Source organism: Strigops habroptila, chromosome 5, assembly GCF_004027225.2.
Source record: "Strigops habroptila isolate Jane chromosome 5, bStrHab1.2.pri, whole genome shotgun sequence".
In the NCBI taxonomy this organism is placed as follows: domain Eukaryota; kingdom Metazoa; phylum Chordata; class Aves; order Psittaciformes; family Psittacidae; genus Strigops; species Strigops habroptila.
In genome coordinates, this window is record NC_044281.2 from 64,497,174 (window position 1) to 64,524,604 (window position 27,431).

The following is a 27,431-nucleotide window of genomic DNA, read 5'->3' on the forward strand; positions in this document are numbered from 1 at the left end:
CGCCGGTCCCCGCCGGGAGCTAAGGGCATGGACCGGGCAGCGGCTTGGCGCCGACCTCGCCGCCTCAATGGGCATGCGCAGCCACGGGGGCGCGTGCGCTTCAAGCTCCCCCGCCAGCGCGCCGAGCATGCGCACGCCGGCGGCCGGGCAGCGGCTGAGGGCGGGCGACTGTCGGCGGCGGGCGCTGGTGGAGCCCGCGGGGCGCGGGCGGGCAGTGGAGCTCCCCGTGCCCCGCCGCGGCGCAGCCCAGCGCGGGCTCCAGCGGCGGCCGAGTGGCGCCGGGGGCCGCCGCGCTGCCGGGCCGGCAGGGCCCGAGCCAGGCTGTGCCCCAGTTTGTGTCCAATCAGAGAGTGAAGTGCGTGCACCGAGCGGGGCGGCAATGCGTAAACAAGCCCGGGGAAACTCCTCCGCCCCCCGCTCTTCCCTCCGCGCCGCTCCCCGCGCCGCCCCGCAGCCTCCCCCGCCGCCCGCCAACAAGTCCGGCGAGGCGCGCGTTCCCGCCGCCCAACCTCCTCAACCGCCCTCCCCTCCCCCCGCCCAGCCGGCGCCGCCCGCGCTGCCACACGCACCCCACTCCCGCACACGCCCGCGGGTGCCCGCGGCCTCTCGAGGGGGAAGGTAAGGCGGCCGGCGGGCCGGCCGGCGGCAAGGGCGGGCGGGGGCCGCCGGGCAGGCGGGCGGCGGCGGGGTGTGGATGCGTGCGGGGGGGGGGGGATATCATGTGTCATAACAAGTTGTTGAACGTGACATTGCTCTTGAACCGCGCTGCGGCAGGGGCCGGCGAGTAACTTTCTCCTCCAATTCGCCGCCGAGGAGGGAGGGAGCCGGCCGCGGCGCGGGCAGGGCGGCGGTGCGGGGCGCCGGCCGGCGGGGACCGCGGAGCGCGCCCGCGGGAGGCTGGTGCCGATCGTGATGTTCGTGTGTTCCTGAGGGGACGGCGCGCAGCGCGGCTGGGTGACGAGCGCTCCGCGGCCGGCTGCGGCGTGAGCCGATCCACCCCTGCGAGGATTTTTCTAGCAAGGCGTCTGGGCGGCTAGTTAGCGAGGAGTAGGTTCTGGTCCAAAGCATCTGTTCCTGCGGGTAATTATCCCTGCCTAATGCTCCGTGGCAGTTTGGCTCGCTTCCGTCGTGATTAGCTTGGCTTATTATATAAGCTGTCACCGGAGGAGGAGAGGCACAAGTCCTCTGCGTGGCGGGGGGGACACACACGGTACACCCTGGTCCGCCGCGCCATCCTGCAGCAGGTACCGGGGCAGAGGGAACAGCCCTGGCCCGGAGCGGGCGGCGCGGCCCGGGCAGGGCGGGGAGCGGAGCGAACCTCGCAGCCCGCCGGTGAAATACGGCAGCTCGTTTTACACGTGGGTTGGGTGTGTTTCCCAAACCATGCCTTTGAGCTGAAACGTAACCTGTCCTGGTTCCTCTCCGCGTGTGGGGTTTCTCCTGCTCTCTCTCTCCAAAAATAAACATTTGAGCATAACAAAGTTTAAGAACTTGATTTTTTGCTGCCATTATGATTAGTATGTTAGCATGATCTGGAGACGGTTGAATGAATCATCAGTTCCATGGAATAGAAGCAAGTGAATCATCTCTCGTACACACAATTGCGAGGGAGCATAGTTGTTGCTGTAGACAGTGAAAGGTTACTGTCAGTTTCTGATAAGTGATGGGATGTAAGAAGTATAGACAATGCTCAGAAACCCAGCAGGATTCCCGGGGCTAGTTTGTGAACTGTGAAAGTTTTGCAACACTCCATTGCAGTTTTCCTGGCTCGGTGGTTGAATAGTAACCTCTTTATGTATCCGCTTGCTACCCTTTATTTTAGGTTAAATTCTCAAAAGGGGGGATGCTAATGGTAAAATTTAAGTAACTGTTATTCAAAGTGTATTTGTTCTTTAAATAAAATTTAAACACTCCCCCCCCCCCCAAATGGTATCGCACTGTGTCCGTACCCTGAAGCCAGAGGCAGATCCCAGATGCTTTTAATCTGGGATTTGTTTTTCTTAGTTTTGTTAAGCAAAGATAGTTAGTCTTCGTTAGAGTTAAAATGTATAAATACATATTTGGAAAACAAATTAAGCCACTTTATTTAATAAACACGTTAGAGTTGTACCTAGATAGACTTCTGTTCCTGATCCTCTTGCCTGTTGCTGTTTTAAATGGGTTTGAGGCTGGGACCTATATATATTTTTTCCTTCAACTTCAACTTGGTTCCAGAGTAAAATTTCCATCTTCCATGTTTTCTCGACACGTCTGCCTCTCCCTGCATAGAGGCAGAACTATGAATTTTACAAGATTAATTCCCCTTTTTTTCTCATCATACCTGCCACTGTCGAGAAATAAAGTTGCTGTTTACAAGAGCGAGGTAGTGCTTTACACACACATCACTTGGTTTTACAGTGTAAAAGTATCTGAAGATCTTTGTATGACTTACTGGTATACCATTGTGTCTCTTTTGGCATCGGGTATCCTTTATCTCGCTGCCTGTGTTTTCTGTCTCTAGTCATTCTCCAAACAGGAATGGATGAATACATCAATCATGGAAGGGATTGGTGTGGGTTTTTCTTCCTTTTGGGGGTAAAGGGTGTGTTACTGTTTTTGTTTGACTAGTTTTGTTTGACTGAGTTCACTGCCACTTCAGAAACAATTTTATAGCATAATTACAGGAATGGAGCAGCTAAGTGAGGGAAAACTGTAGCACTTCAGGGTTCATTGTGTGGCTTTTAACACCACACTACCAGAAGATTCTGAAGATAACCAAGTTAAGACTGCACATGCCTGTCAACACGCTGTAACAGATATTCTCTTAAGTTAGGTATATTGGGTGGTCAAGTTAACAAACAGGAAAAGTACTATTGTATTTGTGTATTTTAATCAACGGTCAGATAGCATTCATTAATTTCCTTACAAGAAGATGGAAACATACAGTGTGTATGGCATTCTGTGTGCCCAGATCTCAGCTGAAAGCGGTACAGCAAATGATTCTGAAAGTGGACTCACCACTCTGCTCCAGCTGTTTCCCCCTGCTCTATATGCACTCTAGGCTTCAAAGTAGTAGTGAAAAATTCTAGGTTTCACTTTTAAGCCTGCAGAATGTGCAAAATAAAGTGAGATAAAACGGATTGGTTTAAGGTTACTTCCATGCAGCTCCATTTTTAGGACTGTTAAGCAGATTACTGTAGGATGCACAGCAGAACTTACAGAACAGAGGAGGGCAATGCAGATAAAAGTGAAGTGTCTGAACTTTGTATCTTGGTTTTTGCTATGTTGGGATACATAGGCTTTGTTCTTAGCATGATACATTTATGAATATATATAAAATGTTACACTGCCTTTTATCAAAAAACAAACAAAAAAACCCAACCGCCCCCCAAAAAACAAACAAACAAACACCCACAACAAAACCAAACTTCCCCCCCCAAAAAAACCTCAAAAAGAGGTGAAGTTGAATGGTTTGAGCCAGGTTGGATGGGGCTTTGAGCAACATGGTCTATTGGGAGGTGTCCCTGCCCATGACAGCGTCTGGAACTAGATGATCTTTAAGGTTCCTTCCAACCCAAACTGTTCCATGATGCTATGATAAGTTGTAATCTTTATTTGAAGTAAATAGTACTTTGCCAAAAAAATAGTTCAAGTTATCACCTACTTCAGAGATTCTGTGCTCTGAAGGACTGATGCCAACAGCACCTTCATATGTCCTTCCAGCTATCTCAACTGGAAGTTAACAGTTAACATCCCAATGGGAAAAAAAAAAAAAAAAGGAAAGAAAGATTCTTTCTTGCTTTCCTTTCTTTCATTCTTTAAAGACCCATTCTAGAGAGATGCAGAAATCCCAAGCAAAGTTTTGAATTATTCCTGTAGAAAGGCACAATGCTGGTGCTGAAAAAGAGAATCTTTTCTATAACTATCAAAAATTTTGTGCCAGGTGCACATTGGTCTGGAAGTCATTTGGTCTGGGAGTCATTTGCTCCCCAGATTCTCAGTTAAAAACATTTATTGCAGTTGCCTGTGAGGAAATGTAATTTCTGTTACTAGTCTTAGTATTTGGGGAAAAAAAAGGGAAAATAGTTATAAAAAGTTGATACTATACCAAGGTGATTTTCCAGTAAATGTAGTGCCATGAAAAGTAACAGCTTGACAGACTTCGAGACTGAAATCCGTAATGAGCAGAGGAGGTGTAGCACTGGCAGCAAGCTCCACCATGCTCTGACAAGACTGTGTCTATCTAGCTGCATGTGTGCAGGTGGGAGATATCAGTGTTACCATCTCTGTCTTAATTATTGCTTATAAAATAAAAATTGTCCACTGCCAAGTGTAGGACAGTTCTGGAATGAAAGATACATAGTGTTACTTGAGCACTATGGTCTCAACAGCTGCCACTGTTAGTTCTTACACGTGAAACAAATAACTTTGACTGGTTACCTAAAGCTGAAACCATATATCCCATTATTAATTGTTGAATTCATGCATGTCTCAGCAGTTTTCCTAACATCTGGCTAAACTGTTCATTTGCTACTATGCGTTGGTCATTTCTTTCATGTTACAGAATAATTTTCTTCCTTTGTCATGGTTTTATATGTGTTTTGAGGTTTGGCTGAAATTAAAAAATAGCCTGCTAATTTGCTACCATAATCCCATTTTCATAAAAGACCTAACTAGGAAAAAATGTGAAGACTTAACTTTCTCAGAATAGGTTAAAGATGAGAGTAAAAGTTACTGAGAGGGAGTTACTGGGAGTTATTCACTTTCTTAAGTTACTGTTCTGTTACTGACTGATGCATTGCAAAGAGGGAGGCACCAGGCTTCAAGTTGCTAGATTCTGTGATGGTTCAGGAGCTGCTTTCCAACGTTGGCTCTTCACTGACAGTTGAGTTTGCACTAGCTGTTTTGGAGAGTGTAGCACTCTCCGTTGAGCATCGACTGCTGAAGAAGCAGGTATCCACACTGCAAATGGGGTGCCTTCGGTGTCTCCTTGTGCACAGGATCAGTATTGATTCTTTGGAGGAAGGCCACTTTATAGTCATACCACTCCTACTCAAAGCAAATTCTTGTCAAAAAAACCCGTGCCTACACACTAAATTGCTAGTGGAGATGTACTGAGAAATAGTGTTGGGACCTAAATGGTGAAGCTGTGTTTTTTTTCCTGATTCATGGGTATGATTCATTCTATGCATATTATTGATGGCAGCATTACAAAATTATTTTCTGACAAAGATACATTGTTTCTGGCAACTTTCTGGCAGTTTTCTGCTTCCTCAGAAGATCTATGGCTCTGTGCTTATGGATAGCAGACAGCTGAATCAGTGAGTACAATCTGATATCAGCAGGGAAGGTAGTAGTTTGTAATTGCTGTAAAATTGCTTGCATCCAGTTTATTGTTCCCATCTTCCAAACTCCACCCTGCACACTTTTTTAGTTCACCTGTTACAGCTTAGGTTCTGTATTATGAGCTCTTGGGGAACACTTTGTCATTCATTCTGTGTTTGTAAAATTTGCAGCACTTTTTAGTATCCTGGCTGATTTGGCTTCCGGTCTCTATGGAAATAAGTAATAAATAATAGCTTTCATTTTAGATGTCTTTACTGTGTTTCTATCCCAGTGCAAAAAAAAGCCCAAAACAATTCTTCTGCAGTTTTTATAGAACATTTGTCCAAAGAGCAACACTGTAAGTAAAATATGACTCCAAATATACAGCAGTACGAATGAAAGAGAAGAACAAATCTAAATTCACATTTTTGTGACTCATGATGCTTCCGTGAGGGAGACCATGAATAGACCATGAATACTACCAAGAGCAAAATTAAGCCCTAAGAAAAATAAGACTTAAGTTTTGTTTTAACATAGTTCAGCAGGAAAAATCTCACAGGAATTCTCAAATGTGATGAACTTCTGTAAGGGGCAGATTGGTTATTATTTTCATAGTATCTTCTGGTCCTTCTTAAAAAAACAACCAAACAAAAAAAACCAACAAAAAAACCCACACCCAAACCCCAATCTATTTGTGATTTTCTTGTCTAGCCAAAACACCCTGTGGTACCCATAGTAGAGGTTTGTTCAGCTGTAGACTTGGAATCGCATAGTTCTTTTGGTACCTGAGCTATCCTGGTTCACTTCACGGAGATGTGGAGTTAGAGACTACTTACACTGATTATAGACAGATGAAATTGCTACAATTAACTTCTTCCATGAGGAACCAAATGCTGTTGTTACAACTTGATGACAGAGAGGCAGTTTATCTTCACCTTGTAGTTACAAGGGTGATTTCACATTGGGACTATATCAGAGGATAGGAAATATATGGATTTTCAATGTAATGTTACTTGGTACATTTACATTACTTTCTCTTTGCAGTGGTCTTTAAAAGTATTAATGTTCATGGATTACTTTTTCAGGACTAATAGAATTGTTCTGTAGCAGTTTCAGTCAGTACTAATGAATTCCATTTCACCAAACAAAACTAAGTTTGCAACAACTGTGAACTATAGTTGTATGATCATATATATAATTTTATGATTTTTCATGAGACAGTGGCATATATTTCTTAGTGGCTGCAGCTGACAAAGTAATTTACAGAAGTAGAATATCTGAGATTTCTCTTTAAAACTAGAAAATGAAACGTTTCAATATACATTAACATTTACATTTTTTAAGATTTTCTACCATCATGTAAGAAGTCAAAGTATTTTAATACATACTCATACAAATAGTGTGGATGTATAAGAACACACTTGGATTAATTCTTATGTTTTTACCACCTATAGATGTCTCATTTTTGTTTTTAGTCATTTTAAAATGGGGATAATTTATGTAAATAAGAGCTTAGCACACACACCCCCACACACACTCCCCCCAAATGTAAGACAAGAACATAGGCTGTAACATGTGTTCTGCCACCACTGAGTGTCCTAACCCATGAAAAAGTTCCTGTTAGGGAACAGTCTCAATTTCCAGTCTTGGCATTCTCCTAATTGCTGTATTTTTCATAGTCTCTGAATTTATGATGCAGAAAGGAAGTATCTGCAGATTGAAATTACTTGTATGGCCATAATTCCTATTTTAGCTTTGTCAGTACAGTGAGAGTGCTTGCTGGCCTTGAGCAATAGCAGGGCTTGATTGATAAAAGCAGTCTCCAAGACTCAACACTGAGTCTCTTTAGCAGTTGCTGACGTAATAATACAATGTAAAACTGATGATGTGACCTGTAACAAGAAATTAATGCCCTGAATCTGGAGCTCTATGTAGAAGAAAGAAAAAGCACTGGAGTTCCTTTGAATAGCAGAAGTCTTCACATTGTACTTCCTAGTTCTGGTTCTTCTTTTTAACAGTAAAATATTATCACCTTATTAAATTAATTTGGATTGGAAAGAGAAATTATCACTTTTCTTTGGGATGTAAAATGTGCTGGATTTATCTGTTTGAAAGACTCGTTAGCAGGGCCTGTTGCGACAGGACAAAGGGTAATGGTTTTAAACTAAAAGAGGGGAGATTCAGGCTGGGTATGAGGAAAAAATTCTTTACAATGAGTGTGGTAAAATACTGACACAGATTGCCCAGAAAGCTGGTGGTTGTGCCATCCCTGGAGACATTCGAGGCCAGGCTGGATGTGGTTCTGAGATGTCCCTGCTCATTGCAAGTGGGTTGGACTAGATGACCTTTGAAGGTCCCTTCCAACCCAAACTATTCTATGATTCTATGAGTCTATGTAAGTTTCCTAGAATTTTTCAGATCACCTTTTGTATTGTGTTGCATCTATTAGAGTCTTTGTATACTAAAAAAAGCACATCCAAATAAGAGAATCCAAAAATTAAATATTCTGAGGATAGATTTCGGTGCTAGTTACTACTGATCAGATCTGACAGACAGATAAATTCTGTCCGCCACAAAGAAGTAATTGATCTTGAGATAAAAGTCTTCAGTGATTCTTAAAGAGGCATCACCACTAATTAAAGCAAGTGCAATTATATTTATTTCCTCCCTCAAGAAGAATGGAATATGTAAGAAACCAGGCTCTTGATTAAGTGATTTCCGTAGTGAAAACACAGTTCTTTTTTCAGATGGAAGATCAGCTCTTAAGTAGCCAGTATGTGGATTGAATGAAGTTAAAGATGTTTCTTTCTTTCGAGGTTTTATAAAATTGTTATTTACTTTTTTGAAGAATCATCAGTACTAGCTGCAGAGACAAAAGATCCTTTATATGCTATAAATGATATTTTGACTAAGTACTCTTGGTTGATTCTGGCTGTAGAATTTCCCTGCATACAGACTGATTTTGAAGAGCTGCTTAATCAAACCAATATTTTTCAGCTTTCCATCTTAACTCTTTTGGTACATCATAGATAAAGTAAACTTTCATACTTTCATCCGAAATACATATTTACCAAAATTGGCAAGTATTTCTGTGGACAGTGATCACAGAATGCAAATGGATTTATTTGAAATAATGTACTTGTGACAGTTGGTGTCTCACACAGGCAAGTGTTTAAAATCTGCCGTTCATGCGTAACTTTTGTTTATTAATTGCTGAAAATTTAGAATGTAAATTTACATGGGATTAGTGTACAATTCAAAATTTCTATTAATTGCAGAGAAGCTTTCCTGGTGAATTCAGTGTGAAGCTGGATGAAACCAGTGATAAACTTGTAATAGAGAAGCTTTTCTGTAACATCTGTCTTCTCAAGGTATAATAGCTCTTATTACGTTAACTAATACAGTAGGGAAAACCACACAAACTATTGGCCACACAAGCCCTTCTTCAGCTCTCAATTGCAGCAAAGTTTGAGCTAAGGGTCCGGTTTCAGAAGACATCTATAGGCACTGCTGTTGAATGAGAGAAGTGCTGCTGCTGTCTCTTATTCTGTTTGAGCCCTGGCAGTCACTGAACTCCCAAAAATTTAACTAACCCAGCAAGGAACTAATAAACTCAAGTTTTCTGCTGGGCTAGTGTGTTAAATGGGCTTGCAGATGGATCAACAAGCTCCAGAGTGGTACTTCTCTTTTTTGGTACAACTGGTCCACCAGATCAGATCTGCTGTTAACTGTAGATTTAGGACAAGTTGGGAATTAAGTAGCTAATTGGAGGGAAAAGTATGGTTATCACCTGTAAAACAAAGGGGATATTATTGTGAGGAGAAATTGTGATTTCTCCATCATGGGCAGGAAGAAAATGGGTCATTACCACCAGAACACTGAAGGCTTTGGCTGGAATGTCTATCACGCGGTAAGGGCAGTATCTCCAGTAAGTCTATCATTTTTGATATCTAGAAGATCTGCGAATCTTCATTTCCAGCCTTGACTTGGTGATCAGGACTGAGAAGTGAGAGGTGGAATTTTCTGAGGAAAAACCTTCTCATGGAATTCATTTTGGCACCTAAAGGTCTTACTAATATGTGTGTAATTACACTGACAGAAGAACAGCATGAATAGAACCATGTACATTAAGAAAACAGTTCTTTAATATTTATTTAAGGTAGTTTCTGGTCTCCCTTTCTTGGATGCTTGCTAGGCTGCTGCTCTATAAGTGGGTTTGGGTTACATAGACATGAGTTATTGTAGCAAGTTCAATGTTCTCTGGTTCTGGACTACTAGGTGCAAACTCTATATCTGACTTCTTTCTTGGCAGTGGAAAACCCTTCCCAATTCCCCCATCTAGCTGTCCTATACCTAGATTTCTCAAGCACCTCTTATATATAAAGAATATTTGCAGAGATATGCTGAACATTTTGCCTTTGAATTTACAAGGGACCTCCCTTTTTTGGGAGGTAATTACCATGTAATTTTTACTGCATATTTTCAAAGGCAGTGTCTTGAGTCTATGAATCCAAGGTAGAATCCATAAAAATACAAATAATTTAGAACTTTAGTCTTAGCTGATGAAAACTGCTGGAACTTGAGCTTCAGTTGATCCGTTTGACTTTATGCCAATATTGAATATGCCTGTAGACAGAGGAAAGCCTAACCACAAGTACTGCTTGTACTTACCATAGTTAAGTTACCATAATCCTTGCTTTGAATTATAAAATTGTCAGTTATTAAATAATTCCAAGAACAAGATTAGGGGAAAGTTGTAATTTTTCCCATTTAAACAAATTTTTGTAACATTTTCATTAAACTGGGACCTCAAATTTGGCTTAATTATTGTCCTTGTATTGTGAATGCATTTTTTCATGTTTTTGCGAAAGTAGAACCATGTTCAATCTAAGTAGAAGCCTTTGGAAAAAAAAAAAATCTAAGTTTATATATCTTCATAGAAGAGTCTGGTGAGAGTTTGCCAGCTACATTTTCCAAAGACAGCATCTGCAGCCAAGTACTTGAGTAGAACTTTCCTTGTCACTGTTCCTCCCTCAATCCCAGTGTGGACTCCAATACAACTGTTAAAAAGGAGATTAGCGCTGCTTTGGCTGTTAGAGACAGAGACGTCATGAAGGGGAAAGAAGAGATGACTGCTCCGCAGAGGAGTGACAATTGCAAGTGGCTTCTGTTTGCAAGTATCAGAGGGTAAAGAAGTTAGAAAACCATTAGGAGAGTCTAGGGAAATGTGGAGATGGACATTGAGTGATCTGGAAGGGTCACCTGCTCAGGAGAGGATACTCGTTCTAAAACAAGTAGAGAGCATGCTTCCAAACCCCTTCCTTCCTCTGCTATCAGCAAATAGTGGAGAGAACAACAGGCGAAGAACACTTTTTTCCCTCCAGTGCATGCTGGCTTGGTATTGATTCTGTTTAATCATACATGTGAGGTCTGTTAGGCAGATGCAGAAGTCAAACTGCTGACAACTTCATTGCATGGAGTCATACTGACTGCAGTAGAATTCCAGTATTTTGGGCATGGTTAAGTATAAAAATTAGACTGTTCTAATATAGCTATTTTAAGGCTAAAGGGCTAAAATGTTTGGACATTCCTTATTTTAAGCTGTTGGTGTGACCATAATTTATCCACTGTAATGCTCTTCAGTTCTATTCTTAAAAGGTTTTCTCACCAGTACCCCCTTATTCACTGCACAGTTGTAAAGTGTTTGGGGATTTATCAGTAGGAGTTGTCAGCAGTAGTTAGAAGGGGTGCAGGGGAATGCAGGAAGATGAAGAATGGTCTCAGCTTAGGGAAGTTGCATACTGCTTTGGAGGACTACTTTCTGCCCATCTTGGATGCCAAATGACTGTTTTATCCTGAGTAGGTAATATAGGTCGGGGGTTCACAGATGGCCATTCATTTTTTAACGTTTCAAACATTTGTGAGACACATGTAGCCAGATCTGCCAGTATTTTAACATCACCAGTACAGCTAAAATCATGTGAAACTGAGCTCTTTACTGTTAACAGTCCTGAGGGTTGTGAAAAATTGGACCTTAAAACTTACATCAGGTATATAGAACTAAAAACTGTGAGATAGTTTGGACCTAGACTTCTATGTCTTCTCTTTCTGAACCTGTAAATTATGGCTAGCAGTGTTGTCTTGTTGAATAGATTGTAGAGAAGATTCTTTTTTTACTAGTTGGGGAGCATTGAAATATTAGTGGAATGAATGCATATGCGTGTGTGTGATATCAAACACCTAGGAGTAAAATAAAAAAGTGTAACTGTCTTTTATACTGGGTTGTTTGGTAGGAAATATGCATTCATAGTATTGAAACTGGTGCTACAGTTGACATATGCAAAGGCATAGATTTTTTTCTTCAACTTTATTGGAGTCTGTAAATTTTACTGAAGTTATACTAATTTTGGAAGTCCTCATCTAGAGTTCTGTTGAGTTTCATGCCATGGAGGTATATAAGAGATAAGTTTTGCCCAAAGGTTGTGTATTTAGACAAAGGAATGTAATAGACGAATCGTGTTCAGTGAAAGGCACCAGTCAGGTATATTTCCCCATAACATACTTGGATGTATTGCTTGAAGTACAGGGGTGCTATTTTATTCCTTAAATTAAATATGCATTGGGGCACCTCTGTGTGATTTTTAGCAAATGTAAGCTCCTGCTGCCTGAGCTGGGAGAAACTGGGAAGATACCTGACTATGGTTAGTGTAATATCAAGACAGAGTATATTAGCTGTGGCTCAATGCCATGGTAACGCCAGAATACGGTTTCTGGTCAGCTAACAACACAGACATAGCTCACTGCTAGTAGACACAGCTTGCAACTTTTATTGTCATTAACATAAAAAAAATACAATGAAAAATATTTTATTAAGAAAACAAACCAACAACCAAACCTGTTTTTTAGGAAGCAGTGATAGTGATCTTATGGATGACTTCTGAATATGGTGTTTGTGGGAAAAGACATGCAGAGTTTAGGAAATAACTAGTGTAACTGTAGAGTGATAGAAAGAAGCCCAGAATACTTAAACCTGGACAATGCAAAACCTTGTCTTCTTTTATACCTCATAGAGTGGGATTTTATTGATCCTGATTATTGGAATGGGTGAGATTTACCTTGTTCACAGCCATAAACCTAAGCATTCTTTGAAAGTGGTGACTGACAGTTGAATGTTGATTCCTGTACTTTCCTACCAATAAGAAAAGCATAAACGTTGCTGAGCATCCTGTATTGATAGATGTCTCAGGAGTTGTGCCACCCGAGCTCTTTGTCAAAATAAATCAGACAAATTAGCTCTAAAAGTGAGTAGTAAAATGCTGGCATTAATGATTGTGACTATTCAGTCAGATATCTGACTGGAGTGTTACATGAAGTGGTACACTGTGTCCCATATGTTAATGTACCTGCTAAACTATAGTAACTTTTCTTGTTAATCACTCATTTCTATGTATCCTGTGGGCTGCACACGTTTTAAATAGTGGTTAAAAAACCTGATACGCCACCATAGCTCATTTTATCATGTTACCATAAGCAACATTCACTTGGAAGTCACCAGCGCTGCATGCATCAGCCCCTGGACCAATACCAAATACAGGAAAGCAGTGGTTCCATATAAGCTATATAGCTGAACAGGGCAGGAAAATGCAACTGCTGACTGTGCAGATGCTGCCCTTGTCTCACCATGTACCAAAATCAGTGTATTATACCCCAAAACAGAGCACAGAGCAGGAGCTCTAGAACTTTTTTGAGTGCTACTACTAACATAGAAAGAAAACTCCATGACAGAATAGTTGCTTTAGGTGCTTGTACTTTGGGGGGAGAGGGAATGGTTTTTTGTTTGCTTGGTTGTTTTGTTTTGCTGTTTTGTTTGTTTGGTTCTTTTGGGGTTTTTTTGGTTTGTTGGGGTTTTTTTGGGTTTGGTTGTTTTTTTTCCCCAGTGTTCTTGTTTGTTTTGAGGGTGCTTGTTTGTTTGTTTGTGTTTGTTTTGTTTCTGCAATGCACAGATGCAGGAGGAGATGCTTAGGCTGTTTTCCTTCCCTATAGGAAAGGCAGTAGATCAGCTCTGTGGGGGATACCAGTTTGAAGTAGTTAGGAGGTCTCTGCAGGAGCAAATTGCATTGCAACTACCTGCAACCTGTGTCTATTACCTGTATCTATGCCCAAGATACTACTGGGCTAACTACTAAGAGAGTTGGTTTCCTGTGGGCAAGTAGGTGCTAAATATTTTCAGTTTGTGGGGCTGGAATTGCTGTCTATGTAAACATGTTTACGGGCTTTTGGGTTTTAGGTCTTACACTTTTACTTTTCTCTGCAACACTTCTGTTCCTGAGTTAGCAAGGTTTCATACTCATTTCAGAATAGGAAGAAACTTGTGTACACTGAAAAGAAATCACAGAAGGATTGTGGAGAAGAATCTAGACTACAAGTTCTGGTATGAAATTCTAAATATTTTCCTTGGAATTCAGGTCACTGTCTGTTCTGGTAGACAAACTTCACTTAGCATAGAGTATAGCACGTAAAATAGTTCCACTGAGTCTGTGCTGGACAGGCAAAGATTACTTCTTACCAGAAAAACTATGTTTAAATGGGTTCAGACTAGCATAGTTCCTACTCTGTTGTATGTGGTGTCCACTAAGATATTTTTCATGCTTTATCCAAATGTTGAAGTGTCTTATATGTAAGAAAATTTGGTTACATGAAAACTAACCACAGTCAGGACACGTTTCTAGTACTAGATTTTTTTTTTTTTTTTTTGCCACTGTTGGAAATGTTTTGAGTGTGATTCTTTTGCTCCTTAAGATATCAGAAGGAAAATCATATGTAAATACTCTTGAGATGCAGTCTTCCATCTCCACAATATGAAGTCAAAAGGCAATTAATTATCTTAATACTGTAGATGTTGAAATCTTTCATGCATTTAAATAATGCTATATCAGTATTCACCTGGAGAATACCTTGGTCTATTTCTGACTCCATATTTCCACTGAAGGCACTGGCAAGCATTCCTGCTAATTTAAGGGGCCGAATCCTTTATACTTTTTGTGGAAATTCTGAATTTAGATCTGTGAATTTGTGAGAAGCAAGAAAGAAAAGTTTTTTCCCTTGAAGTCAGATTGTTTAAAACCCAAGAAAGCTTATTTAAGTTTAGAAAACTTTAATTGCTCCTTTTTCACTTCTGTAGCATTAAATTTGCATTTTTTTAAACTAGTAATTATTTACAGAATTTGGCTATGTAAAAGCTTGTCAGGCAAAAACCAGGTATACTTGCATTACAAGTTGACTGGCTGGAATCAGTCACCTAATCCTAGAGAAATGGCTTGCTTATTTTTATTCTAATGTAGATGGACTTACTGGTACAATTTCAAAAGCTTTCTCTTTGTAAGTGCAAGATGGAAGACTGGAAGGTCGCCATGTATGTTTTCTAGGCCCATATCCTAGGTGCTGTTATCTAAAAACACCAATTTATTGTCTGCTGAACTAAAATTTAAGTTATAATCTCACTGTTGCTGAGTACCGATTTCAGCTGGTATAAAAGGCTGCAGCTAGAAGTTTGTTATTTCTATTGTCAGGGCTACCAGAAAAAAAGTCAAGGAGCAGAGAGGGGAGAAACTCACTACAAAAGTGGTTTAACTAGATGACATAAAACCTTGAATAAGGACCAGTCCATCAGCAGAAATTAAATGGAGATATAATCTGGCAATATTCTTAAGGTAATATAATTGTGATTTCCCTACAATGGACATTTGATTAAAATGTTAGACTAGAATACAGTTTAACTGCGAATCAAAAAAGCATCACGAAAGAGCTGGAAGCCAAAGAATGCATATAGGAGGGCTAAGCATTCATATCCTACCAACTCTCTCCTTGCTTGAAACCACAAAAATAAGTATGCAGTGTTTAGTTGTTCATGAGGGAAACAGCAGAAAAAAATATCCATGGTGGTAAATTCTAAAATCGATATATTCCATATAAATGTAATTAGCTGCCTGACATTAGATGAGTTCAAATAGAAGTCTCATGCACTTCCACAGGCATATTCCAGATCTCTCTAAGATCTGAGGTAATAAAATAGAAGAATAGGATATACAGCAAAAGAGAAATCACTGTAAAAACTATTTGTAGGTTCTATTTACTGAGTGCCTTATTCTTCCCTCACAAAGCACAGACTTCTGAAAGAGTTTTGAAGGGTCATGGTATAATCAGCTTGCAGTGTCAAGGGGAGACAAAAGAATGTAGTCTTGGATGAATGGGCAAGGGGAATATCAAGCAGTTGTCAAATTACATTGCTTCTGTGGTTGTTAATGCTGTGATCACTACTCAAATCCTGAACTTGGCTGCGGCAATTGCACTTCAAGGAGGATGCAGCAAAACTGAAAAGGGTATATAGAGGACTTCTTAAAAAAATGATACAGGACTTGGGACACATGCATTATCATGAAAGACTGGAGCACAGCTTTGTAAAAGCAAAGCAATGGTGGCACTTCCAGCCAGTAATCAAGCCACCCCTTAATATTATCTTTGGTAAACTAAATGGAAACATCTGAGATAAAGTAACCGATATTCAAAACCAGATTGTTCAGTCTTGCAGATTAAAAGAAAATCAAATCACTGTAGCTTAGCCAATCTGGTAATAAATTCAGACTAATTCAGACTTCAATTAAGCATTTTTTAGTATTTTTATTTTACTATTTGGAACTACTAATGATTGAGGTAGATTTCTCCGTGCTGGTAATCTGAAAATAAGAAGGATGTTTTAGTCAAAGTAATCTGTTAAACTTCAGGTGGGAATTGATACAAGTAAGTCCTATGGTTGGTATTTTTTATTAAATGCAGCTCAGATGAGATGATCACACTGATCTTTTTTTGACTTAATATGTATTATAGTAAAGGTTGTGCAGTCAATCTTTACTGCAACATTTGGATGTTTAATTATACACAGCCCTGGCAGAAAATATTCTGCATGCAATTACCTGCAATTCTCCAGAATTCAGATTGCTAATTCAGTAAAAGCAGAGTAGAAGGATATATATTTTGAGAAGGCAGTAGGATGCTATTAGATGTTGATGATGCAGATGAGATGTTTTGAAGAACATCTAGTGTGTTTTTTCAGCACTTCATAAAGGCATGGCAGGGTTCTTTGTAAAATACATGATTGGTATTTTGTGGTGGGTATTCAAAAAGTATATGGAAAGTAAAGCAACAGCTAGCCCTGTAAAAGATAGCCCTTGGATACAAGAGAGAGCTATGTCCTATATTTGCATAACATGTTGGTCTCAAAGTAGGTTAGATATTTGCTTGGCCATCTGTTTTTCTGTAAAAATACTGTTCCCTATTTGTTCTGTATTAAATACTTCTCCATTTATATTTTTATGTTCCTTAAAAATAAACGTAGAAAAGATGTGTTGTTTAAACAACTGATAAAAGCAAACTAGCTAAGGTGCAGAATGTACCACAATCAGCGTTCCAGAAGAGTTCTTTCTGAAAGAAGAAAGCCAAACTTGAGTGAATGTCGCATATTTATTTTGCAAATAATAAGGTTAGAGAAAATAAATCTTCTCTGGAAGTGTATGCCTTTGCTTCCCTAAGGTAACACAAGAGCGGGTGTTGTGTGAGTAGAACTAACAGATGCTTACATACCCTAAGAAGTCAGGATTCCTATCTTTCAGGCTTCTTCTCTTCTTTTTGGCAATTTTTTTTCATACTACTGCTGGTAAATAAATGTTTTGTTATAATTGATAACCAACCTTGTTAATAACTTAAGTCATTTTTGTACTGTACTATATTCCAGTGGTGTGCAAGAAAGAGCTTTGCCTCAAATGTACAGTAATCTTTAAGCCCCTGTGACAGATACTCAGTTTGCTGTAGCAAGTAGATGACGCTAGTTCTGCAGACCCTTCAGTGTTCATGGCATTTTTGATATGTGTGACAGTGATGCAGTGTTTATTTTTAAAGACAAAAGCCACAAGTTCAGGTACCCCTAAAGTGAATAGGGAAAATTGCTTGTAACGACGTCTAACTTTTGATTTCTATTTTACCCATAAAATTTCTGTATGAAAATGTACTGCTAAGAGGTTTTTAATTTTTGATGTAATACAGCATTTCTTGCTCAGTGAGAGGATGTTGAGTAATACAAATGGTGCTTTACTATGAATGCATTAAAAGCAACAAGTATCACTGAGGTGGCACCCAAAAATACTATCATTTTTGTCTAGTATATTCCCCTTCTAAAAAATAGAAAGGTCAATATCTTGATATAAATATCTACCTGTTATGAGATCGTGTCATTATTCTATATGGCTTCTTACTGCCGTATAAATGAAACATCTTCCAGCAGTGTATTAAACAGTGTGCCTAACATCTGTCACATGCTTTTAACTCATCCTCTCCCGAAGGAGAGAAGCATGTGCAGTAAATGGTCGTGTTTCAGAGGACTTTTTTGTTTAGTTTGGGGCAAGTATGTTGAAAGCATTTATGTTAACAACACATAATCAATGTATAGTGTTACACAAAATTTTTCTCATGTAACTGACCTATAGGCAAACTACGGACTGAGCTGGGTACTGCCTGGATAAGTAGTTCATCTGGCACCCAGCCCACTTCCACATTCTTTCCATTGCTCAGAGGTGTTGGTCTTGTCATAAAATGCACATCTGTATCTGGCTATGGAGAAATTGGGACGGCACACATCTGGTTGTAACACAGATACAGGCTTAGTCATGTCACAAGTGTGCATAAATCCTCAATACCTACTCACACATCACCAGACAGCACAACAGAAAGGCTGGATGTTACTAATTTGGTTGATTTTGTGGGTTAACCCTGGTAGGCATCTAAGCACCACAAGCTGCTTGCTCACTCACCCTTGACTCCCAGCAGGATGGGAGAGAGTAAAGGAAGAGTAAAAGCAAGAAAACTTGTGGGCTGAGTTAAAAAGAGTAACTTGTTTAATAAGGGGAAGATGAGATGACCAGCTAGTTTCCAACCAGAAGACAGCTAACCTCCCTAAACCTCCCTCTTTTCCCTTTTTATGGCTGACCATAATGTTATATGGCATGGAATATCTCATTGGTTAGTTCAGGTCATCTGCCTGTTTGTGTCCTTTCTCAGCCTATTGCATACCCCCCAGTCTTCATTGTGGTGACTAGTGAGAAAGAGAGTAGGCCTTGATGCTGTGCAAACACTGTTTAGCAATAGCTAAAATATTACTGTGTTATTAGCATTGTTTTGGTCACAAATCTGAAACATAGCACCCTATGAAGCCGCTATGAAGAAAGTTAATTCTATCCTAGCCAGGCCCAATTATTTGGAAGGGTGACCTAGGAAATGTTTAAGGCTTAAACTATAAAAACCTATAGATAGCATCAGAATAACAAAATATTTGTCAGGAAGGAACAAGAGAGTCTTTTCTAGATATCCTTAGTGCTTTTGAACGCATTTTAGAGTTCTTATGATGGGGGAGATAATGAATGTTTGTAACTCAGGCTGAGAAAGGAATCCACACATGAAAGATATTCAAGCAGTGTGTTGCGCTGAAGTTGCCTAAGACTTGAATGAGTTGAAAAAATAAGAATTTAGGTTTGTCTTGGAAACAAATTTGTACTTAGGTCAGTAAGTATTCTGTTTCATTCCTTTTACTGCAGAAAACAGACTACTTACACAGTTGTGTGCATTACATAATGCTCAACTTTCTCAAACTAGAGTGTTTGTTTTCTTGTGCAGGAGTCTTTTGGATGTTTTGCCTAAATGTCGTATGTTTCCACCTACTCTTGTCTAACATAATGCATTCCTTTTATAGAGAAATGAGATCTGAAAGATCATATTTGGCATTAGTGTACTGAGAGTTTTGCAGGTTTACTAGCTGGCATTGATGTTTTGGAAATAGAGCAAAAAGGTTGCTGTTATTTTTGTTGACATGGAGTCTGTAGGGATGTAAGCAGTCTAGCTTTCCTCATGTGAGCAGTTTTCTTTCTATAACAATGTTTGAATGTTGCGTGAAAACCTTAATCTTTCCTCATCTCTGCTCACGTCATTAGTGAAATGAGTCACTGTACTGTACTGTCAAAGTAAAAGAGTTAGCTCAAATGCTTATAAAGTATGGAAGTACTTTAGAGTAGAAGGTTCTTAGAGTATCTAACCATCCTGGGTTTGGGAGGAGTGAGGAAGAGACTAGAAAAAAGAATGGAAATCTGTCATTCTCATATGAGCAGTTTCTGCCTGTGCCGTGGTCATAATAACCTAACCAAAGATAATGAAACATCCATCAGATTATAATGCAAACTTTTTGGCTTCAGGACTAAGAGGTGTACTAGAGCGGTAGATCAGAGGAACGCTTAAGTTCTTGATATCATCCACATGCTTCCAGCACAAGTCTTATTAGATAACGTAGTGCTGGAATTTTCTCACATAGGAATGCTTACAGGAGTTAGAAGGAGTTGACACTATGTTCTCCCAGAGTTACCAACACACTGTGGATCCCAGTGGTATTCTTTATTTGACATCTTCCCTCCTAGTTATGGGGAGATTTTGGTACTTGTGCATGTGTGGAATAAGAGTAGTTTACAAGTGTGCTTCTAACCATGCTGCAATGAATGCAATGATGGAGATGTTATCTTTAAACCTTGCTGCAGAGTATAATATATTTGTATGCTTGAATTGGTAATAACGTTCTTTTATTTGCAAACAAAAATACTTTTAGTTAATTACAAACATAAAGTGAGACAGTATTTCTGTTTCAGCAATGGTTAATATTAACTGCTGCTTTGGAAATTAGCATAACTGTGCATTTTTATTTCCTTTTTAATAATGAATGTGTAGCTGTAAAACACTATCTATACTAGATGTGTATTAACCAACAACCTCTTCATCACAGCAGAGGTAAAAGTATATTTAATTACATCATAGAGACATAAAAATAACTTGTTTCAAGAAGTCATGGAGGTATTGTAGGGGAATTAGGCTGTGTAAGCAGCAATATTCACATTCATGAGTTGTTCGTTAACATGAAAAAGAAAGATGGGTTGATGTGTCTGATTCTTTGTCATCTTAAGTGGACGTTTACTCTTGCTTAAAACTGAATACAAAAATGCAATTAAAACACAATATTCTGTTTCACTATCATTCTGCAAGTGTGTGAAATTATATATCTATAAATGCACAGACATATCTTATATAAGGTAGGAAATTGTGAAGAATCCAGCTTTTTATCTTCAAATATTTTAACTTGCAAAATGTTATACTTGCCTTCATATGCTGAAAATTTGAGACTTACCATTTAATTCCCTACCAATCCTGTTCTGAGACAAACTGCAGATTATCTTGATTATTTTCAGGAGCTAGGATCAATAGCAACATGAGGCAATATGTAGGTTAAGTGTTCAATATGGCTATTTTTTTTCAAAATAAAATCTCTCACCTCAAAGATTAGGTATCTGGTTTAAATGCATGTCAGATGAACATTCAAATGAAGAATAGTGTTGTGATTAACACGTATTGGAATTTGAGAGCTGGAAGTTTAATTCCTAGGCAGTCATGTCTTTCTGTTTAGCTGACATTAGAAATTTATTAGGAAACCAGCTTAGAGATATTTTACTCTTTGTGCAAAATAGGCTCAGTAATGCATCCATTTCTTCACACAGTTTAGATTGGAGACTTCTGAGACCAGATGGTCTCTCAAAGGGTATGTTTCCACTGCAGCTGAAGGTGTATTAACTGAATGGATATATTTGCACCAAGTGCAATCTAGCCAGCTTTGTTAAATAGCAATAAAAATAGTGTCAGGTTGTTGTCACAAAGGTAGGATCATTATTACCCTGGGTGCAAAACGCCAATATTCACACACAGTTGAGGTATTTTATTGTCAGCTATTTTGCAAAGTAGGGAGCTAGGTGGAAGCTCCACAAAGCTAGTACACCTTAGTTTTTTTGTATATCAGATTATATAACTTTCAGAGAATGAAGATATTACTTTTCATTGGTCAAAAGTTACCAAATATATGACTAATTAGTACTCCATCTTCCATTAGGTAAATTGTCCTCACTTGCCATGTAAATTAGTGCACATGCTCTGTGACACGGGGCGGAGGGGGAGGGGGGCAGGTGTTTTCGATCCTGAATTGAGTCGGCAGTCACTATCTCCCCCTGCCACCTTTACCTTTCACCCAGTTACTGCTGTTTCTTGTTGACTACTTGTTTTTCTATTACTTATTTTGTCTTCGGCACCTTCTGGTGCAAATGTTCTTCTTTTATCGGTCCTTTAGCAGTTCTTCCAAGGTTAAGATAGCAAGGAATGTATTGCCTATACAAAGTCTTGTTCTTCTAAGTGATGTTGTTAATCAGCTAGACACCATTATCACCATGGCCAACTCCATTCTCACTCTACATTAAGGTCTTCCAGTAAATGGGACCCAGCTTGCCCTGGACCCTTGTGTGGCTAGGTTATGCTGATGTACATTTTATATGTTCACTTCCATAATTACTGGAGTTAGCTAGGTTAAAGAGCAGATATGCTTTTCCCTGTAAAAAAATCGTTTTATTTTGATCAGCTTTTGGTTTACTTCTTCACTAAATTCTGCAGTCAACCTTTAGATTTTCTACTGATTTATTCTCATGTAGAAGCAAGCTTTTCCCATCCTCCATCTTCCCTTCCACCCCTCCCCCTGCCTCATAATACAGGTTCTTCCCTTGTCCACAGAACACTAGAAGGCATGCCTCTGTGGCTGCTTTGCTCAGCAAAGCTGTTTTGCTGGGAAATACTAGTTGACAGTTTCCCCAGAATTCCCAAGAAGTATGATTTCCTTGGTGCTTTAAGAAAAGCAAGAAATAAACATAATTAAAGCTTGAGTAAATGCGGATTTGTACAGATTTCCCTACAGCTAGATAGTGGTAATACATAGCCAAGACCCTAAACATAGTTGTACTCATTCTCATCCTCTAACAGAGAGTCCATTTCCTGCATGAGTTACCCATTTCTGAAATTACATTCTTCTCTATGACAATTAGGCTATAGATTTTCAAAGGCCAACTAGTGCATTGAATATAAACCTTGAGTGGAGTTCTGTACTATGGAAGGACATATTCTGCAGTTTGAGATTGTTGAGTTTACCTCTTCAAGAAGGATTCAGACTCCTGTTACATATGTAACATGGAGTAACACCTCTACCCCAAAGCTATAATAATTTGAAAACACAATTATTTTTCTGGAAGCTAACAGGTCAATTTGTTCATCATATTTTGAGTTAAAATTTCGTGTCTCTAAGAAATGTAGCAACCCATAGAAGCAGAGGAATGTAGAAGGGACAAGAGAAACGGAAAAGCCTGAATGAAGGGAAGAAGAGGGAAGTTGGGACATATGAAGCAGCTATTAACCCAGTTTAACGGGACTGTATTTTGCTGTTACGCACTATTCCAAGATCACTATAATGGTAAATTATTCAGCCTGTACAGTAGCCTGTACAGTAGCTTCTTCATAATTTAAAGTTGTTAAACATGTCATGGAGAAAATGGGAACAGATGCAGAGCTGCTGTGTAATACAGTGATACTGATCTGTAATGATTTTTAGGAAAACCCAGTAGCTTTTGTTTAGTTTACATTATGGTGCTCACCACAGTGAATCCCATAGGATAAAGAAGGGAAGGAGGTGGCAGAGCCAGTGCATGCTTGGGTGTACCCCTAGTATCCATGCTGCACCCTCACGAGGGACCAATGTCATGGCTGTGAGACAAGACCCCAGCATTGACCATGGTATATATCTCTCATACAGCTCAGAATCAAGTGGATTTCTGTTCATAAGTAGCCTAGAATCAACTAGCGCTTTCTGTTCACAAGTAGCCTAGAACTGCATGTACTGAGCATATTGCAAACCTATTATGGTTAGTATTTCACAGAATCCCAGAATCATTGAGGTTGGAAAAGATCTCTGGATGTCATCTATTTCACTGCTTTTGCTTAAAAAGGCTTAACTAGAGCAGGATGCTCAGAACCTTATCCTGTTAGGTTTTGAAACTCACCAAGGATAGACACTCCTCAGTTTCTCTGGGCAAACAATTCCAACCTCGCAGTAAAACCAGGAAAACATTGCATGTGTTTCAGTATGTGTTCACTGGCTCTTGTCCTTTCACTGGACACCACTGAGAAGACTCTTGTCCGGTGTTCTTTACTCCTCCCTCCATCCTCCATCAAGAATTTATAGTCCTCATATGCTAGACGCCAATCTCCCAAGCAATTATTGTGGCACTTCACTAAACTTGCTCCAGTATGTCCATGCCTCTTCTACTGGGAATCCACAACTGGAAACAGCATTCCAGATGTGTCTCACCACCTCTCTTGGCCTGCTGGTAATAGTCCTATCTGTCCCCAGCATGTACTCATGTGGGAGCTATTCCTCGCAAGTACAAGACTTTGCATTTCCCTTCATTGAACTTCATAAGACTCCTGTAGGCCCATTTCTCAAGCCTTTCGTGGTCTCTCTGAGTGGTGACACAACCATCTGGTGAATTAACTACTCCTCTCAGTTTTGCATCATCTGAAAAATTGCTGAGCATGCATTCTGCCCCATCACCAGGTCACTAATGATGATGTCAAGCCCCACTATCAATCCTTGGGATACTCCAATAGTGACTGGCCTCCAGCTGGACTTCGTTGCTGATTGTAACCTTCAAGCACTTTCTATGGTAAAATTGTAAACGGAGGGAGAAAATTATGTGGTAGAGTAGCAGTTATCTTTCACTATTGTCAGTATTTGCATCTTGTCTGTTTAATGTTAGTGTATTCTGTGGCTTTAAGAAGAGACACTAATCAAAGAAGTAGGGATCTTCATCATCTTTTGTCTATGCTAAATAAATTACTTACAGTGTTCTTGTAAGTGGTTACAAGTTTATTATTCTTTGGTAAAAGTACCATTTAAATTGGCTCCTGTTGATGCCAGTGCCAGTGGTGTGGACAATAACATTACTGAAAGGTCACATTCATAGTGAGGATGTTTACTCTAAAATGAATAATATTGACCTTATTAGTAAATAAAATTTATGTTTCTAAAGAGTCAGTCAGGTGGTCCTAGACTCCAGACAAACTTAAGAGCTACTTTTTCCTTCATCAAAAAGGTGACTGTATGTAATCCATCTACAGCAATCCAGTATACTTGCCAATATACTCTTTATAAAACTCTTTGCTGCATGGTTTTGTTAGCACCACATTAATTGTACCAAAAATCGTAGTTTTCAGGAATATTGTTGAATATCTCTGTACTGAAATTTATTAGTTTGTTCTTATTGAATGAGGGACACTAACATAAAATAGGATGATTAGGAAGCAGTTTCAATACCTCACCTTGAGGGTTTTCAGCTGTTCTTGCATATTTTACACTATTCACTGATTTACTTATCTTTTTAAAAGGAGGGGGGAATTGTTACACTGGTACAAATGCAGAGACCAACTAATGCAGTGAAGAAATTTGTACCACAGACTTAAAATACAGGGGATAAAAGTGTAAATTGGCAGTCTGTGTTTGAAAGTACCTCTTTTTGATGTATTTTATAACACTGGTTTCTGTCATGATTTCGGTAAGTTGCTGCTTAGTGGAAGACATAGCTCTGAAATACATATTTTAGTTCCTGACTGATGGAGGGTTATGTTGGCACCAGTGTTTCTGACAAGTTTAAAAGACACAAGGATAAAACATTAAACAGCATTCCAGATTTCTCAGCAGGAAAATGTAAATCCCCTTAATTTTATTCCTGCTGAGCTGTGGCAACTTAAGGTCTTGTATTTAATGCGAATTATTAAATAGACAGCATGGTGATGACAGGAGCAGGCTATGTGTTATATGTATCAACAAGTTCTCGTAAGCCAAATACCTTGTCAAAAATTCATATTCCCATCTATGGATTTGTGATAAAGGGAAATAATTTTAAGAGTATTTTGCCTTTTATTCTTAAAACCCTACCAAGGGTATTAGATTAGGGAATGGAGTGAGATTTGCCATTTAAGTTGGTAGGTGAAACCTAGCTTTAAGCCTCTCGAACCTAAATTTATCGCAGCCTGAAGAAAACAGTTACTTCTAAAAAAATTTGGCAAAGTGTATACATGTTGTAATAGTATAGAATGGTCAGATACGGTACGAAATCTTTAGCATAGGTTATAATTTACTTTAAAAAAACAATCTTGAAATGTATTTAGCAGGCAGCTCAGTTCACTACGAATTACGAAAATTTTTGAAAGTGAAAAAGTTTTGGATTTGTTTTATTTTGGGGTTTATTTTGTTTGGGGGTTTTTTTGGTTTGTTTGGGGTTTTTTTTGATGTGTTAATACTATAAAAAAATGCAGCTGGCAACCTCAAGCTGAGGTATTATATCTGAGACAAATCTCATCTCTTAGAATCTCAGTGTTTGACAGTGACTGTAGGATTTGGAACTCTTGCAATAGAGATGATTAGAAATAGCAGTGGGGTATGACAAAATAGTAGGAATGATGCATGCTCTTTGTTAATTTTATACACCTTTATAAAACATAAGGAAGTGACTGTTACATATATATGTGCATGGACTTAGGTACTAAGCTTGATGCAAGTAGTCGCTTTAATGAGCTGGATAGTAGTCTTGCATGGACTATGGGCATGCATAGCGAAGCATGAATGGTAGTGTTTATAGAATCAGGGCCTAAATATGAAATATAAACATAATTCACTTGCCATTTAAGTATAGATATACCTGCAAAAGAATGTAGTGAATTCAGCAAGAATGTGATTCTTGCTAACTGACAGATTTTTGAGGAGGGAATGTTTTTCTAAATATAAACCAAGAATCTTAATAGAATGATCCAATTTGAGCATTTGTCAGACTTTTTCAGTAAGCGCCATTAGATATTTAAGGACCAAAACAGATATCACTTTGTTATATTCAAACGACTGCATCTCCAGAAGGGCTTTGCCAGTGTGCTAGTGTGCTTAAGAACCGATTTCTTAGACTCAAGAGCATGTGATCTCCTGATGTATTACCTACATTTCCTACCATTGTTTTCTTCCTACAGAATTTTGTAGCAAAAGTAGTTCATGATCCTGTCTAGTTGATGAGACTGGACAAGTTAGTAATGTGAGAATGAACTTCTGCAGACAGTACAGCTTTTTAAAAGCAGGATTGTGTATATTCTTTGTATTCTGGGAGGGACTCAGCCCTGCTCTGTCCAGAGCTTAAAAAGAGAAAGTCCAAACTGCCATAGCCTGCTCAGCTAAAAGCCACGTGATCTCATTAGCACCATGCTGAACCCAGACTTCCAAGCATTACAAAACAGAAGCTCAAGATGCAAGGATGGTAAACGTAGTGTCACAGCTTTTGGTTGATTTTGTGCTTAATCTGATTAAATGCAGATCAACCCAGAATATGCTGTTTACGTGCAGAGTCTGAAAGCCATGATTTTGTAATTCCAAAAGAAATTCAGACTTTTTTTTGCATACTTGAGAATTGTTTTATACATCTTTCCTTTAGAAAACTCTGTGGTGCTAATGTCAGACACAGGCACCATTTATGCAAACTTTTCTGATTTACTGCAGTCATGGGACTGGAGTTGGGAAACCAGCAGTGTCAACTTCCTAAGCTAATGTGACTACAGAACTGGCATGTGATGCCAAGTTAGGGGCTGAGGAGTGATTGTTCACTTGAGAATAGCTTCTAGCTAGAATCCTGAGCTTATCTCTCCCTAAAAATAGTGTATTATTCACATGAAGAATTAATTGAAAGTATCAGTTTTGCTTGACCTTTTTCCATTATGATATTGGATAAAAATTATTAATATTTTGAGCTAATGCTCTCAGTAGAATGTTATTTGTTAGTGTGAACTGTCACAAATGTCCAAATTACATGAAGAACTTTTTTTTTTTTTTTGCTTCTTCTTACGGAAGGGCAGAGATAAAGTCTTACCTAACTCAGGAGGCCAAACTCAGCTGTAACTGTGGTCATATGATTGGATGGACTGGATTGCATGGAACACATTGTTGCACAGAGTTTGACTCTTTATATGCTAAGTTGCCATCAAAAAATGATGAGGATGTGAAGCTAAAAGTTAAAAATGAAATTCTCAAGTACCTTCACAAGGTTTCCTCCAGTGAAGCCTACTGTTTTAATTGGCAAAATGATGGT

At 39.2% G+C, this 27,431-nt stretch overlaps 1 protein-coding gene across 2 annotated transcripts in view; it reads left to right on the top strand.

The window, feature by feature from the left end:
- The first annotated feature begins 225 nt into the window (after positions 1–225).
- Positions 226–27,431, top strand: part of PCGF5 (polycomb group ring finger 5) — a 71,657-nt gene continuing 44,451 nt past the window's right edge. The window contains exon 1 of one of the 2 annotated variants that reach the window (XM_030486808.1): positions 226–618. The gene's annotated coding sequence lies outside the window, so the exon portion shown is untranslated. Of the gene's footprint in view, positions 619–13,716; positions 13,736–27,431 lie in introns of those variants that run through there. The other variant, XM_030486810.1, reaches the window with a different exon arrangement.